Consider the following 18,287-nt stretch of genomic DNA (forward strand, 5'->3'; position numbering starts at 1 on the left):
TGATACCGGAGAAGGGTGCGCGGTATTAGAGAGGCTAGCAAAGGTGGAAGGATGGGAAAAGGTGCATATAATCCATGGACTCAACATTAGTCATAAAGAACTCATATACATATTGGAAAAATCTATAAGTTATCAAAGCAAAGTATTACGCGCATGCTCCTAGGGGGATAGATTGGTAGGAAAAGACCATCGCTCGTCCCCGACTGCCACTCATAAGGAAGACAATAAATAAATAAATCATGCTCTGACTTCATCACATAACGGTTCACCATACGTGCATGCTACGGGAATCGCAAACTTTAGCACAAGTATTCTTTAAATTCACAACTACTCAACTAGCATGACTTTAATATTATCACCTCCATATCTCAAAACAATTATCATGTTTCAATCTTTTCTTAGTATTCAACACACTCAAAAGAAAGTTTCGCAAATCTTGAATACCAAGCATATTATTATTAAGCAAATTACCATGCTATTAAGAGACTCTCAAAATAATTTAAGTGAAGCATGAGAGATCAATAGTTTTATTTAAAACAAATCCACCACCGTGCTCTAAAAGATCTAAGTGAAGAACATAGAGCAAAATTATAACGCTAAAAGATATAAGTGAAGCACATAGAGCAAAATTACATAGCTCAAAAGATATAAGTGAAGCACATAGAGCAAAATTACATAGCTCAAAAGATATAAGTGAAGCACATAGAGCAAAACTACATAGCTCAAAAGATATAAGTGAAGCACATAGAGTATTCTATCAAATTCTAGTTCATGTATGGCTCTATCAAAAGGTGTGTACAGCAAGGATGATTGTGGCATACTAAAATACAAAGACACAAATAATACAAGACGCTCCAAGCAAAACACATATCATGTTGGTGAATAAAAATATAGCTCCAAGTAAATTACCGATGGAAGTGGACGAAAGAGGGGATGCCTTCCGAGGCATCCCCAAGCTTTGACTTTTTGGTGTCCTTGGATTATCTTGGGGGTGCCATGGGCATCCCCAAGCTTAGGCTCTTGCCACTCCTTTTTCCATAATCCATCAAAAGAATTCACCCAAAACTTGAAAACTTCACAACACAAAACTTAAAGTAGAAAACTCGTGAGCTCCGTTAGCGAAAGAAAACAAAAGACCACTTCAAGGTACTGTAATGAACTCATTCTTTATTTATATTGGTGTTAAACCTACTGTATTCCAACTTCTCTAGGGATTATAAACTATTTTACTAATCATAGATTCATCAAAATAAGCAAACAACACATGAAAAACAGAATCTGTCAAAAACAGAACAGTCTGTAGTAATCTGTAGCTAGTGCAAGATATGGAACCCCAAAAATTCTAAAATAAAGTGCTGGAAGTGAGGAATTTATCTATTAATCATATTCAAAAAGAATTAACTAAATAACACTCTCCAAATAAAAATGACAGCAGTTCTCGTGAGCGCTAAAGTTTCTGTTTTTTACAGCAAGTTCAACAAGACTTTCCCCAAGTCTTCCCAACGGTTCTACTTGGCACAAACAATAATTAAACACAAAAAACACAACCAAAACAGAGGCTAAATAATTTATTTATTAAATAACAGCAAGGAAAAATATTGGGTTTTCTCCCTATAAGCGCTTTTCTTTAAAGCCTTCTTAGCTAGGCATTGATAATTTTAATGATGCTCACATGAAAGACAAGAATTGAAGCACAAAGAAGGCATCATAAAACATGTGACAAACACATATAAGTCTAACATACTTCCTATGCATAGGCATCTTATAGGCAAACAAATTTTCAAGGCAAGCAAAAACTAGCATATGCAAAGAAGCGGAAAGAAACAATAGCAATCTCAACATAACGAGAGGGAATTTAGTAACATGAAGATTTCTACAACCATATTTTCCTCTCTCATAGTAATTACATGTAGGATCATAAGCAAATTCAACAAAATATTTTCAACATGATCCACATGCATGCAAAGTTGACACTCTTCCAAAATAGTGGGATTAACATTAACTAAAGTCATGACTTCTCCAAACCCACTTTCAATAATATTGCAAACACTATTATCAATCTCATATTCATCATGGGGTTTAAATAAATTTTCAAGATCATAAGAAGAATCACCCCAATCATAATCATTGCAATAAGTGGTAGACATAGCAAAACTAGCATCCCCAAGCTTAGGGTTTTGCATCTTATTAGCACAATTGACATCAAGAGAATTTATAATAAAATCATTGCAATCATGCTTTTTATTCAAAGATCTATCATGAGTCACTTCCTAAAGCACTTCATCATGATTTTCAGATTTACGGATTTCAGGCAAAAGCTTATAAAGATAATCTAGTGCATCCAAATCACTAGGAATTGGTTCATCATAATTGGATCCCTTAAAAAGATTGGCAAGCGGATGAGGATCCATAGATCTTAAGTTCTCTGTTTAGTAATAAATAAACAACTATTCCAACCATAGGAGCAAACAAGAAACGGGCAAAAAGAGGCAAATAGAGAAAGAGAGGGAGGAGAAGGAGAAGGAGATTGGGAAAGAGAGGGTGAATAAAACGGCAAGGGTGAAGTGGGGGAGAGGAAAACGAGAGGCAAATGGCAAATAATGTAATGCGAGAGATAAGGATTGTGATGGGTACTTGGTATGTTGACTTTTTGCGTAGACTCCCCGACAACGGTGCCAGAAATTCTTCTTGCTACCTTTTGAGCTTGCGTTGGATTTCCCCGAAGAGGAAGGGATGATGTAGCAGAGTAGCGTAAATATTTCCCTCAGTTTTTGAGAACCAAGGTATCAATCCAGCAGGAGGCCACGCTCAAGTCCCTCGTACCTGCACAAAATGAAAACTACTCGCAACCAACGCGATTAGGGGTTGTTAATCCCTTCACGATCACTTACGAGAGTGGGATCTGATAGATATAATATTTTTGGTATTTTTGGTATAGAGATGCAAAGTGAAAAGTAAAAGGCAAAGTAAAAAAGCAAAGCAAGATTAAAGTGATGGAGATTAATATGACGAGAATAGACCCGGGGGCCATATGTTTCACTAGTGGCTTCTCTCAAGAGCGTAAGTATTCTACGGCGGGTGAACAAATTACTATTGAGCAATTGACAGAATTGAGCATAGTTATGAGAATATCTAGGCATGATCATGTATATAGGCATCACGTCCGTGACAAGTAGACCGAAACGATTCTGCATCTACTACTATTACTCCACTCATCGACCGCTATCCATCATGCATCTAGAGTATTAAGTTAAAAACAGAGTAATGCTTTAAGCAAGATGACATGATGTAGAGAGATAAATTCATGCAATATGAAATAAACCCCATCTTGTTATCCTCGATGGCAACGATGCAATACATGCCTTGCTGCCCCTTCTGTCACTGGGAAAGGACACCGCAAGATCGAACCCAAAGCTAAGCACTTCTCCCATGGCAAGAACTACCAATCTAGTTGGCCAAACCAAACGGATAATTCGAAGAGACTTGCAAAGATAACCAATCATACATAAAAGAATTCAGAGAAGATTCAAATATTATTCATAGATAGACTTGATCATAAACCCACAATTCATCATTCTCAACAAACACACCGCAAAAAGAAGAAGATTACATCGAATAGATCTCCACAAGAGAGGGGGAAACTTTGTATTGAGATCCAAAAAGAGAGAAGAAGCCATCTAGCTACTAACTATGGACCTGAAGGTCTGAGGTAAACTACTCACACTTCATCGGAGAGGCTATGATGATGTAGAAGCCCTCCATGATAACGGCCCTCTCCGGCGGAGCTCCGGAACAGGCACCAAGAGGGATCTCGTGGATACAGAAAGTTGCGGCAGTGGAATTAGGTTTTTGGCTCCGTATATGTTCATTTGGGGGTACGTAGGTATATATAGGAGGAAGGAGTACGTCGGTGGAGCACCGAGGGGCCCATGAGGCAGGGGGCGCGCCTTAGGGGGTGGGCGCGCCCCCCACCCTTGTGACTGCCTCTTTGACTCCTTGGAGTAGGGTCCAAGTCTCCTGGATCACGTTCGGTGAGAAAATCACATTCCCGAAGGTTTTATTCCGTTTGGACTCCGTTTGATATTCTGTTTCTCCGAAATACTGAAATAGGCAAAAAACAACAATTCTGGGTTGGGCCTCCGGTTAATAGGTTAGTTCCAAAAATAATATAAAAGTGGAAAATAAAGCCCAATATAGTCCAAAATAGTAGATAATATAGCATGGAGCAATCAAAAATTATAGATACGTTGGAGACGTATCACACACCAGTTATTAACTACTGACGCGTGCCCCATGTACATAGTCTAGCATGACCTTCCCGCTAGCACGATCCAAAATTAGTTGAAACTGGATACGAACGATCCCGCGGGCGGTAAAATCTCCCGCCTCCTTCTAAAATTTCCGCCACCTTAGTATTTAGCATGTGAAATCCCCCTTTTGTCCTTGGTGCACGGAGACCAACAGTTACAATACCGCCCTCATCTACATGATAGGTCGAGGCTGCTTTGGTAACTTCCGGTTCCCCCACTACACGGCACCCCCATTTCCTCTCCCCCTCCCGCAAAAACGACTAACTCCACAGCACCAGAGCATCTTACATCATGCCGTCCGTACTTCATCGCCCTTTCTCCCCTCTCCTCTCGAAACCCTAGATTGCTCATCCACCGGCGTACCATAGCCCATTCACTGCCAGCGGCGTCCACCTCGCCGGATCTGCTTCTGCGGCCGCATCTACCCCTCCCACCTCCCCTAGAAACAAGTAGACTGCTCATCCACCATTGTACCACAGCCCATTCAGTGTCGGCTGTTGGGGAACATAGTAATTTCAAAAAAAATCCTACGCACACACAAGATCATGGTGATGCATAGCAACGAGAGGGGAGAGTGTGATCTACGTACCCTTGTAGACCGACAGCGGAAGTGTTATGACAACGCGGTTGATGTAGTCGTACATCTTCACGGCCCGACCGATCAAGCACCGAAACTACGCCACCTCCGAGTTTTAGCACACGTTCAGCTCGATGACGATCCCCGGACTCCGATCCAGCAAAGTGTGGAGGAAGAGTTCCGTCAGCACGACGGCGTGGTGACGATCTTGATGTTCTACCATCGCAGGGCTTCGCCTAAGCACGCTACAATATTATCGAGGATTATGGTGGAAGGGGGCACCGCACACGGCTAAGAAAATGATCACGTGGATCAACTTGTGTCTCTAGGGGTGCCCCTGCCCCCGTATATAAAGGAGCAAGGGGAGGAGGCCAGCCGGCCCTATGGCGCGCCAAGGAGGAGGAGTCCTCCTCCTAGTAGGAGTAGGACTCCCCTCTTTCCTACTCCTACTAGGAGGGGGAAAGGAAGGGGGGAGGGAGAAGGAAAGGGGGGCGCCGCCCCCCCTCTCCTAGTCCAATTCGGACCAGGGGGGAGGAGGCGCGCGACCCATCCTGGCTGCTCCTCTCTCTCTCTCTCTCTCTCTCCACTAAGGCCCATACGGCACATTACTTCTCCCGGGGGGGTCTCGGTAACCCTCCGGCACTCCGGTTTTCTCCGAAATCACACGAAACACTTCCGGTGTCCGAATATAGCCGTCCAATATATCAATCTTTATGTCTCGACCATTTTGAGACTCCTCGTCATGTACGTGATCACATCCGGGACTCCGAACTAACTTCGGTACATCAAAACTCATAAACTCATAATATAATTGTCATCGAAACCTTAAGCGTGCGGACCCTACGGGTTTGAGAACAATGTAGACATGACCGAGACATGTCTCCGGTCAATAACCAATAGCGAAACCTGGATGCTCATATTGGCTCCCACATATTCTACGAGGAACTTTATCGGTCAGACCGCATAACAACATATGTTGTTCCTTTTGTCATCGGTATGTTACTTGCCCGAGATTCGATCGTCGGTATCTCAATACCTAGTTCAATCTCGTTGCCAGCAAGTCTCTTTACTCATTTCGTAATACATCATCTCGCAACTAACTCATTAGTTGCAATGCTTGCAAGGCTTATGTGATGTGCATTACCGAGAGGGCCCAGAGATACCTCTCCGACAATCGGAGTGACAAATCCTAATCTCGAAATACGCCAACCCAACATTTACCTTTGGAGACACCTGTAGAGCTCCTTTATAATCACCCAGTTATGTTGTGACGTTTGGTAGCACACAAAGTGTTCCTCCGTCAAACAGGAGTTGCATAATGTCATACTCATAGGAACATGTATAAGTCATGAAGAAAGCAATAGCAACATAGTAAACGATCGGGTGCTAAGCTAATGGAATGGGTCATGTCAATCACATCATTCTCCTAATAATGTGATCTCGTTAATCAAATGACAACACATGTCTATGGCTAGGAAACATAACCATCTTTGATTAACAAGCTAACATAATCAAGTAGAGGCATACTAGTGACGTTTTAGTTTGTCTATGTATTCACACAAGTATTATGTTTTCGGATAATACAATTCTAGCATGAATAATAAACATTTATCATGATATAAGGAAATAAAATAATAACATTATTATTGCCTCTAGGGCATATTTCCTTCAGTCTCCCACCTGCACTAGAGTCAATAATCTAGATTACACATTAATGATTCTAACACCCATGGAGCTTTGTTGCTGATCATGTTTTGCTCGTGGAAGAGGCTTAGTCAACGGGTCTGCAATATTCAGATCCGTATGTATCTTGCAAATCTCTATGTCTCCCACCTGGACTAGATCCCGGATGGAATTGAAGCGTCTCTTGATGTGTTTGGATCTCTTGTGAAATCTAGATTCCTTTGCCAAGGCAATTGCACCAGTATTGTCACAAAAGATTTTCATTGGACCCGATGCACTAGGTATGACACCTAGATCGGATATGAACTCCTTCATCCAGACTCCTTCGTTTGCTGCTTCCGAAGCAGCTATGTACTCCGCTTCACATGTAGATCCCGCCACAACGCTTTGTTTAGAACTGCACCAACTGACAGCTCCACCGTTTAATGTAAACACGTATCCGGTTTGCGATTTAGAATCGTCCGGATCAGTGTCAAAGCTTGCATCAACGTAACCATTTACGATGAGCTCTTTGTCACCTCCATATATGAGAAACATATCCTTAGTCCTTTTCAGGTATTTCAGGATGTTCTTGACCGCTGTCCAGTGATCCACTCCTGGATTACTTTGGTACCTCCCTGCTAGACTTATAGCAAGACACACATCAGGTCTGGTACACAGCATTGCATACATGATAGATCCTATGGCTGAACCATAGGGAACATCTTTCATTTTCTCTCTATCTTCTGCATTGGTTAGGCATTGAGTCTTACTCAATTTCACACCTTGTAACACAGGCAAGAATCCTTTCTTTGCTTGATCCATTTTGAACTTCTTCAAAATTTTGTCAAGGTATGTGCTTTGTGGAAGTCTAATTAAGCGTCTTGATCTATCTCTATAGATCTTAATGCCCAATATGTAAGCAGCTTCACCGAGGTCTTTCATTGAAAAACTCTTATTCAAGTATCCCTTTATGCTATCCAGAAATTCTATATCATTTCAGATTAGTAATATGTCATCTACATATAATATCAGAAATGCTACAGAGCTCCCACTCACTTTCTTGTAAATACAGGCTTCTCCAAAAGTCTGTACAAAACCAAATGCTTTGATCACACTATCAAAGCGTTTATTCCAACTCCGAGAAGCTTGCACCAGTCCATAAATGGATCGCTAGAGCTTGCACACTTTGTTAGCTCCCTTTGGATCGACAAAACCTTCCGGTTGCATCATATACAACTCTTCTTCCAGAAATCCATTCAGGAATGCAGTTTTGACATCCATCTGCTAAATTTCATAATTATAAAATGCGGCAATTGCTAACATGATTCGGACAGACTTAAGCATCGCTACGGGTGAGAAGGTCTCATCGTAGTCAATCCCTTGAACTTGTCGAAAACCTTTTGCGACAAGTCGAGCTTTGTAGACAGTAACATTACCGTCAGCGTCAGTCTTCTTCCTGAAGATCCATTTATTCTCAATTGCTTGCCGATCTTTTGGGCAAGTCAACCAAAGTCCATACTTTGTTCTCATACATGGATCCCATCTCAGATTTCATGGCTTCAAGCCATTTTGCAGAATCTGGGCTCACCATCTCTTCTCCATAGTTCGTAGGTTCATCATGATCTAGTAGCATGATTTCCAGAACAGGATTACCGTACCACTCTGGTGCGGATCTTACTCTGGTTGATCTACGAGGTTCAGTAGTATCTTGTTCTGAAGTTTCATGATCATCATCATTTGCTTCCTCACTAATTGGTGTAGGTGTCACAGAAACTGGTTTCTATGATGTGCTACTTTCCAATAAGGGAGCATGTACAGTTACCTCGTCAAGTTCTACTTTCCTCCCACTCACTTCTTTCGAGAGAAACTCCTTCTCTAGAAAATTTCTGAATTTAGCAACAAAAGTCTTGCCTTCGGATCTGTGATAGAAGGTGTATCCAATAGTTTCCTTTGGATATCCTATGAAGACACATTTCTCCGATTTGGGTTCGAGCTTATCAGGTTGAAGCTTTTTCACATAAGCATCGCAGCCCCAAACTTTCAAAAACGACAACTTTGGTTTCTTGCCAAACCACAGTTCATAAGGCGTCGTCTCAACGGATTTTGATGGTGCCCTATTTAACGTGAATGTGGCCGTCTCTAGAGCATAACCCCAAAACGATAGCGGTAAATTAGTAAGAGACATCATAGATCGCACCATATCAAGTAAAGTACGATTACGACGTTTGGACACACCATTACGCTGTGGTGTTCCGGGTGGCATCAGTTGCGAAACTATTCCGCATTGTTTCAAATGTACACCAAACTCGTAACTCAAATATTCTCCTCCATGATCAGATCGTAGGAATTTTATTTTGTTGTTACGATGATTTTCAACTTCACTCTGAAATTCTTTGAACTTTTCAAATGTTTCAGACTTATGTTTCATTAAGTAGATATACCCATATCTTCTTAAGTCATCTGTGAAGGTGAGAAAATAACGATATCCGCCACGAGCCTCAACATTCATCGGACCACATACATCTGTATGTATGATTTCCAACAAATATGTTGCTCTCTCCATAGTACCGGAGAATGGTGTTTTTGTCATCTTACCCATAAGGCACGGTTCGCAAGTACCAATCGATTCATAATCAAGTGGTTCCAAAAGTCCATCAGTATGGAGTTTCTTCATGCGCTTTACACCGATATGACCCAAACAGCAGTGCCACAAATAAGTTGCACTATCATTATCAACTCTACATCTTTTGGCTTCAACATTTTGAATATGTGTGTCACTACTATCAAGATTTAATAAGAATAGACCACTCTTTAAGGGTGCATGACCATAAAAGATATTACTCATATAAATAGAACAACCATTATTCTCTAATTTAAATGAATAACTGTCTCGCATCAAACAAGATCTAGATATAATGTTCATGCTCAATGCTGGCACCAAATAACAATTATTTAGGTCTAATACTAATCCCGAAGGTAGATGTAGAGGTAGCGTGCCGACCGCGATCACATCGACTTTGGAACCATTTCCCACGCGCATCGTCACCTCGTCCTTAGCCAATCTTCGCTTAATCCGTAGTCCCTGTTTCGAGTTGCAAATGTTAGCAATAGAACCGGTATCAAATACCCAGGTGCTACTGCGAGCATTAGTAAGGTACACATCAATAACATGTATATCACGTACACCTTTGTTCACCTTGCCATCCTTCTTATCCGCCAAATACTTGGGGCAGTTCCGCTTCCAGTGACTAGTCTGCTTGCAGTAGAAGCACTCAGTTTCAGGCTTAGGTCCAGGTTTGGGTTTCTTCTCTTGAGCAGCAACTTGCTTGCTGTTCTTTTTGAAGTTCCCCTTCTTCTTCCCTTTGCCCTTTTTCTTGAAACTAGTGGTCTTGTTGACCATCAACACTTGATGCTCCTTCTTGATTTCTACCTCCGCAGCTTTCAGCATTGCGAAGAGCTCGGGAATAGTCTTATTCATCCCTTGCATATTATAGTTCATCACGAAGCTCTTGTAGCTAGGTGGCAGTGATTGGAGAATTCTGTCAATGACGCAATCATCTGGAAGATTAACTCCCAATTGAATCAAGTGATTATTATACCCATACATTTTGAGTATATGCTCACTGACAGAACTGTTCTCCTCCATCTTGCAGCTATAGAACTTATTGGAGACTTCATATCTATCAATCCGGGTATTTGCTTGAAATATTAACTTCAACTCCTGGAACATCTCATATGCTCCATGACGTTCAAAACGTCGTTGAAGTCCCGATTCTAAGCCGTAAAGCATGGCACACTGAACTATCGAGTAGTCATCAGCTTTGATCTGCCAGACGTTCATAACATCTGGTGTTGCTCCAGCAGCAGGCCTGGCACCTAGCGGTGCTTCCAGGCCGTAATTCTTCTATGCAGCAATGAGGATAATCCTCAAGTTACGGACTCAGTCCGTGTAATTGCTACCATCATCTTTCAACTTTGCTTTCTCAAGGAATGCATTAAAATTCAACGGAACAACAGCACGGGCAATCTATCTACAACCAAACATAAACAAGCAAGATACTATCAGGTACTAAGTTCATGATAAATTTAGGTTCAATTAATCATATTACTAAGGAACTCCCACTTAGATAGACATCCCTCTAATCCTCTAAGTGATTACGTGATCCAAATCAACTAAACCATGTCCGATCATCACGTGAGATGGAGTAGTTTCATTGGTGAACATCACTATGTTGATCATATCTACTATATGATTCATGCTCGACCTTTCGGTCTCCGTGTTCCGAGGCCATATCTGTATATGCTTGGCTCGTCAAGTATAACCTGAGTATTCCGCGTGTGCAACTGTTTTGCACCCGTTGTATTTGAACGTAGAGCCTATCACACCCGATCATCACGTGGTGCCTCAGCACGAAGAACTTTCGCAACGGTGCATACTCAGGGAGAACACTTCTTGATAATTAGTGAGAGATCATCTTAAAATGCTACCGTCAATCAAAGCAAGATAAGATGCATAAAATATAAACATCACATGCAATCAATATAAGTGATATGATATGGCCATCATCATCTTGTGCTTGTGATCTCCATCTTTGAAGCACCGTCATGATCACCATCGTCACCGGCGCGACACCTTGATCACCATCATAGTATCGTTGTTGTCTCGCCAATCTTATGCTTCCACGACTATCGCTACCGCTTAGTGATAAAGTAAAGCATTACAGCACAGTTGCATTGCATACAATAAAGCGACAACCATATGGCTCCTGCCAGTTGCCGATAACTCGGTTACAAAACATGATCATCTCATACAATAAAATTTAGTATCATGTCTTGACCATATCACATCACAACATGCCCTGCAAAAACAAGTTAGACGTTCTCTACTTTGTTGTTGCAAGTTTTACGTGGCTGCTACGGGCTTAAGTAAGAACCAATCTTACCTACGCATCAAAACCACAACGATAGTTTGTCAAGTTGGTGATGTTTTAACCTTCGCAAGGACCGGGCGTAGCCACACTTGGTTCAACTAAAGTTGGAGAAACTGACACCCGCTAGCCACCTTTGTGCAAAGCACATCGGGAGAACCGGTCTCGCGTAAGCGTACGCGTAATGTCGGTCCGGGCCGCTTCATCCAACAATACTGCCGAACCAAAGTATGACATGTTGGTAAGCAGTATGACTTATATCGCCCACAACTCACTTGTGTTCTACTCGTGCATATAACATCAACACATAAAACCTGGCTCAGATGGCACTGTTGGGGAACGTAGTAATTTCAAAAAAATTCCTACGCACACGCAAGATCATGGTGATGCATAGCAACGAGAGGGGAGAGTGTGATCTACGTACCCTTGTAGACCGACAGCGGAAGCGTTATGACAACGCGGTTGATGTAGTCGTACATCTTCACAGCCCGACCAATCGAGCACCGAAACTACGACACCTCCGAGTTTTAGCACACGTTCAGCTTGATGATGATCCCCGGACTCCGATCCAGCAAAGTGTCGGGGAAGAGTTCCGTCAGCACGACGGCGTGGTGACGATCTTGATGTTCTACCGTCGCAGGGCTTCGCCTAAACACCGCTACAACATTATTGAGGATTATGGTGGAAGGGGGCACCGCACACGGCTAAGAAAATGATCACGTGGATCAACTTGTGTCTCTAGGGGTGCCCCCTGCCCCCGTATATAAAGGAGCAAGGGGAGGAGGCCGGCCGGCCCTATGGCGCGCCAAGGAGGAGGTGTCCTCCTCCTAGTAGGAGTAGGACTCCCCTCTTTCCTACTCCTACTAGGAGGGGGAAAGGAAGGGGGGAGGGAGAAGGAAAGGGGGGCGCCGCCCCCCCTCTCCTAGTCCAATTCAGACCAGGGGGGAGGAGGCACGCGGCCCATCCTGGCTGCTCCTCTCTCTCTCTCTCCACTAAGGCCCATACGTCCCATTACTTCTCCCGGGGGGTCCCGGTAACCCTCCGACACTCTGATTTTCTCCGAAATCACCCAGAACACTTCCGGTGTCCGAATATAGCCGTCCAATATATCAATCTTTATGTCTCGACCATTTTGAGACTCCTCTTCATGTCCGTGATCACATCCGGGACTCCGAACTAACTTCGGTACATCAAAACTCATAAACTCATATCATCGAAACCTTAAGCGTGCGGACCCTACGGGTTCGAGAACAATGTAGACATGACCGAGGCATGTCTCCGGTCAATAACCAATAGCGGAGCCTGGATGCTCATATTGGCTCCCACATATACTACAAAGATCTTTATCGGTCAGACCGCATAACAACATATGTTGTTCCCTTTGTCATCGGTATGTTACTTGCTCGAGATTCGATCGTCGGTATCTCAATACCTAGTTCAATCTCGTTGCCGGCAAGTCTCTTTACTCGTTTCGTAATACATCATTTCGCAACTAACTCATTAGTTGCAATGCTTGCAAGGCTTATGTGATGTGCATTACCGTGAGGGCCCAGAGATACCTCTCCGACAATCGGAGTGACAAATCCTAATCTCGAAATATGCCAACCCAACATTTACCTTTGGAGACACCTGTAGAGCTCCTTTATAATCACCCAGTTACGTTGTGACATTTGGTAGCACACAAAGTGTTCCTCCAGCAAACGGGGGTTGCATAATCTCATAGTCATAGGAACATGTATAAGTCATGAAGAAAGCAATAGCAACATACTAAACAATCGGGTGCTAAGCTAATGGAATGGGTCATGTCAATCACATCATTCTCCTAATAATGTGATCCCGTTAATCAAATGACAACACATGTCTATGGTTAGGAAACATAACCATCTTTGATTAACAAGCTAGTCAAGTAGAGGCATACTAGTGACGTTTTAGTTTGTCTATGTATTCACACAAGTATATGTTTCCGGATAATACAATTCTAGCATGAATAATAAACATTTATCATGATATAAGGAAATAAAATAATAACATTATTATTGCCTCTAGGGCATATTTCCTTCATCGGCCTTGTCCACGGCGCCAGATCTGCTTCGCCGGTACTATCGTCAACCGCCGCGCATCTGCAGCGGCTCATTCGTACTCCCCACCGGAGATGCTTCGTCCACACCCCCCGGAGCCGCCCCACCGACGCCCCCATCGATGGCCTCTGATCCTCTTCGCCGACACCTTCCTCAACCCTACGGAGCCGCTTCGCCGACACCTTCCTCAACCCTACCGGAGTAGCTTCTCCTATATCATTCTCAACCCTGCCGGGGCCGCTTTGCCAACTCACAAGTCCACAGCCTCAGATCTGCTTCCTCGCACCCTCATCCAACCTACCGGAGCAGCTTCTGACGCCCCATCCACGGCCGCAGATCCGCATCATCGACACCACCCTTAACCCAACCACCGGAGCAGCTTCTGACGCCCCGTCCACGGCCGCAGATCCGCATCATCGACACCATCCTTAACCCAACCACCGGAGCAGCTTCACCTATGCCCTCGTCCACGGCCATAGATCCGCTTCGCCCACACCGTAGTCCACCCTACCGGAGCCGCTCCACAAACACCCTACTCGATGGTTCTAGATCTCCTTACCGGACCCCGATAGCCAGCGCAGCGTCATCACCCTCGATGTTTCTAACCTGATTCCCATAGTCCGGAGAGATGCCAAGCACCCGCCACGGCCTAGGTACTTGTCACCTTTAAACCCGTCCAGCATCACCTGCCCGATGTACTTCAAATATACTAACCGGTCGCTGTTACCTGTTATGCAGCTGGCAAAAACTACAAGGACGATGTCTCTTCTGGATCTAACAACTTGGCCAACCAAGATCCTGGACTGAGGCATTGCTATGATCTTGTAAGCGCATCTCTCTCTCTTGTATTGTTCTGTGCCTGCCAGCATGCTTTACTAGGATTTTCGACCAGTAATCCCTTTGTGCAGACAATGATTTCTACTACTGGCTGCTAAATTAGATATGTAGATGTCATACATGATACTACCTCGTACCTCCATTCCTAAATATAAGTCTTTCTAGAGATTCCACTATAGGCTACATACGGAGCAAAATGAGTTAATCTACACTCGAAAATGCATCTATATACATTTGTATGTGGTCCATACTGGAATTTCTACAAAGACATATATTTAGGAACAAGGGCAGTACATTACACAAAATCGTAGGTGGCATGTAGGAATTTCAGTGCACTACATTAGGCTCCCTTAGCGTGCCTGCTAGTCTAGCATACAGAGTCATGGCTAGTTTATGGTACGCACACAATCATTAATTGGTGGTTTAAATATGCACAAGGGATATGCAATGTAGTATCATGTAGAGATGTCTGAAATTAGCCGTGTCAACTTGCAGATAGGGTTACACAATGAAAAAGTACAAGATGTATGTGGCAATTTCATGGAACATCGCAAAAAAGGAGAGGCAGCGGTGAGCCTATACAGTGTGCCATGGTACGTCACTCCTCCATTGCAGTCATCATGACATGTTATTTGTATGCCAGTTCTATTAGCCAAGTTTCTTAGGGACAGTTATTACGAGTTATCCTAAGAAAATAAGCACCTGTGAATATAAGCTCCATGTAATAAGCCAACCAGTTCTTTTCATTGCGTTTTCAACTTATCTTTGGTATGATGAGTGGAAAGTCTAGATTGCATTATATTTTTTTCATTTTGCTACCCATATGGAAATTAATTTGACTTGCAAACATCACAAATTGAACCTAGTGCAATAATTAATATGATAGGAAAACAGACCATCACTATTTGCTCAAAATGCAAATACAAAGATACCATCTACTTGGCACAATCTACTTTGGTCAATGTTTTCCATAGAGATCCCATTGCCTAATTTAAACGAAGAACGCATGACCCACATTTAAATGAAGAACAATTATTTATTGAAATTCGATGGTCCAAGTGGCTGGTTATTATCGTATAGCAGCACCACCTGAAAGCATCATATAGCAGCAGCAGCTCATAGCAACTCATCATACAGCAGCAGCAGCAGTCTGCAATTCATCATATACCAGCAGCAGCTCATAGCAATTCATCATATATCAGCAGCAGGAGCTGTCATAGCAATTCATCATATAGCAGCAGCAGGAGCAGCTCATAGCAATTCATCATATAGCAGCAGCAAGAGCGGCTTGTAGCAACTCATCATATAGCAGCAGCAGGAGTAGCTTGTAGCAACTCATCATATAGCAGCAGCAGCTCATAACAATTCATCATATAGCAGCAGCAGCTCATAGCAACTCATCATACAGCAGCAGCAGCTCATAGCAATTCATCATATAGCAGCAGCAGGAGCAGCTCATAGCAATGCATCATATAGCAGCAGCAGAAGCATCTCATAGCAATTCATCGTATAGTGGAAAGGGGAGAGGAGATGCAAGCGGGCAGGACAATGAATGCTTGCGTGTTTGTTTTTACTTGAGGGTCAGGTGTGACACGGGCGTCAGCAGTTGCATTTTGAGTGTAATATAGGTAGACAACAGAGTCATTTCACTATTCCCCTTCCCTTCAATTTTTAGTGAGGTTCTACCCGAAACACCCCTTCCAAAGCGAAATTAGTTAAGCCCAAGCCCATAACTCAAAAATGACTTCTTTACATCTTTTATGGCTTATTTTGACAATATGCCCTGAAAAGGCAGAATCGAACTGGCCCTTAACCTGCAATTCAATTGTGCGTGCAATGATGAATCACTCCTGCCTGCTATTTGTACATTTAGGCATCATCATACATGGCATAACCTAATACATGTGCATTCCATTGTATAATCTGAAATATGCAATGTTTATGTTAGTTCATACGTTGAACATGATGTTTAAATGCCCCTTAAATCTGGTCAGTCAAGTGATGGTCTTTAAGCCTCCTTCTTTGCTTCTTTTCTTGATATGTAAGATTTGCTCACACATCTGTTCAATTGCTTGTTTGCATCAGCCGGCCATACTAGGACTGTTTGCTTTGATTACTTGTTGTTCTTGACATAACACTCTAACAGAGCTTGTCAATGATTTAAATACTAAGGGCTGCTGTAGTGGGGCCTTGTCTAACTCATAGGTGACATGAAGGTTTGGTTGTACACTACAGTAGGCTCTCCAAGAGTACCTGGACATCCAGTTTGAAGGTACGCCTAGTTTGTACATAGTGCAGACATAGTAAATGCTCATTTCATTGTGTGCAAGTGCAAGAGATGCGGCATGTTTCATTATGTGGTGTTGTTTTGTTATAATCTCATTCTTTTGTGTTCATAGACTGGAAAGTATGCATATTTATCTTCCAAGGAGACGAGTAACTAGTTTGTGTCACCTTGCAAAGGGGGTGCAATGAAGATAAGATTGAGGATTTCCAAGTACAAGATGTTAGGAAGGAGCCTTGCAAGAGAAGTAGGAGCTGCGCTGAGCCTCTTCAACCTGCTAAGGTAAGTCACTGTATGCAACTCAACAGTTCAATTCCTTGTTTGTTTCAGGCATAGTTAATTTTCTCTTTTCAATTGCTTTATTTGACCTCAGTTAATGAGATGCCCACTATTAGTTGACATAATTAAAGGCCTTACCATTTAATTACTCTGCCGAAGTGTGCCTGAAGCTTTGAAGTCTATTAACCAACTATTATTGCATGAGGCTCACAATCTAGTTTATACTACGCTAATGATTGCATAGTTTTGCCTGCTGTAGTATGTTTGTATGAAACCCTCTGTTGTTCATTATGCTCCCTAAGACTTTAATTGAGGCACAGAATGGCCAACTGCTTGCTTACTTATACGCAACATGCTGTCTAAATTTGTAACTTGTCTGTGTTTTCGATTGGGCCCAACATCATGCTCCTCTGGTGAGCTAAGAGGGATTTCTGTATGCAGGCTGCACAGACTATCTTTTTTATAATTTTTAAAATATCACCTGCTTATGCTTCATGATGTGTAACATTCTTTTTTGAAAGTGACGTGTAACATTATTGTTAGTCCTGTTTTGCCATGTAGTACAAAATAGTGTCTTGTTCGCTTCACTGTTGTAACTATATTTTTTCCCTAGTCATGTGTACTTACAGAAACATTTCAGGATGAAGTGACATCAACACAATGATCTATGAGCAGTGCGGCATGGCCATTACCGAATGATTATGGATTGGAATTGGAATGTGCTGATGTTCTCGAGCATCAACTAGAGGTGGCAAGACAACATGTACATGATTGTCAATGTATAATCAACAAGTTGAGACTGGACATGCAAGTATTAGATGCAGGAGTCAAAATGAAACAAGACACTGAGGTAACCGTGAAGGAATTGGAGATTTTGCAGACTGAAATTTGTGCTATCTGAATCCGGCCAATCCTATTTTCTGAAGAGATTATAGTTCAAATGGAGTTAAGTTGATGCGCGTCCACGATGTATGAGCTGTATTTGCCCACTGTATGTAATTTGCTGTTTGTGTATGCTTTATTATCACATGTGCCGAACCATAATGCCCAGTGGGTATAATCGGCTGTAATTTCTTTATTGTATAGTGTAGGATTATTCTACCTTTTTATGCCTTGATCTCTTTGTTGTAATAGTGTAGGCTTTTTAGAGGTGATAGTATTGAGTAGGATAATTCTTTGAATATGCTATATCATTCAAGCGGGGGCCAATTCGCCCGACCATGGCCCTTCACGGGCCGTCGGATCCATGGGCCTTCTACGTCTCGTAGGATCCATGGGCCTTCTACGTCTCGTAGGATCCATGGGCCTTCTACGTCTCGTAGGATCCAT

The sequence above is a fragment of the Triticum aestivum genome, chromosome 7A (genome assembly GCF_018294505.1).
Source record: "Triticum aestivum cultivar Chinese Spring chromosome 7A, IWGSC CS RefSeq v2.1, whole genome shotgun sequence".
NCBI lineage: Eukaryota > Viridiplantae > Streptophyta > Magnoliopsida > Poales > Poaceae > Triticum > Triticum aestivum.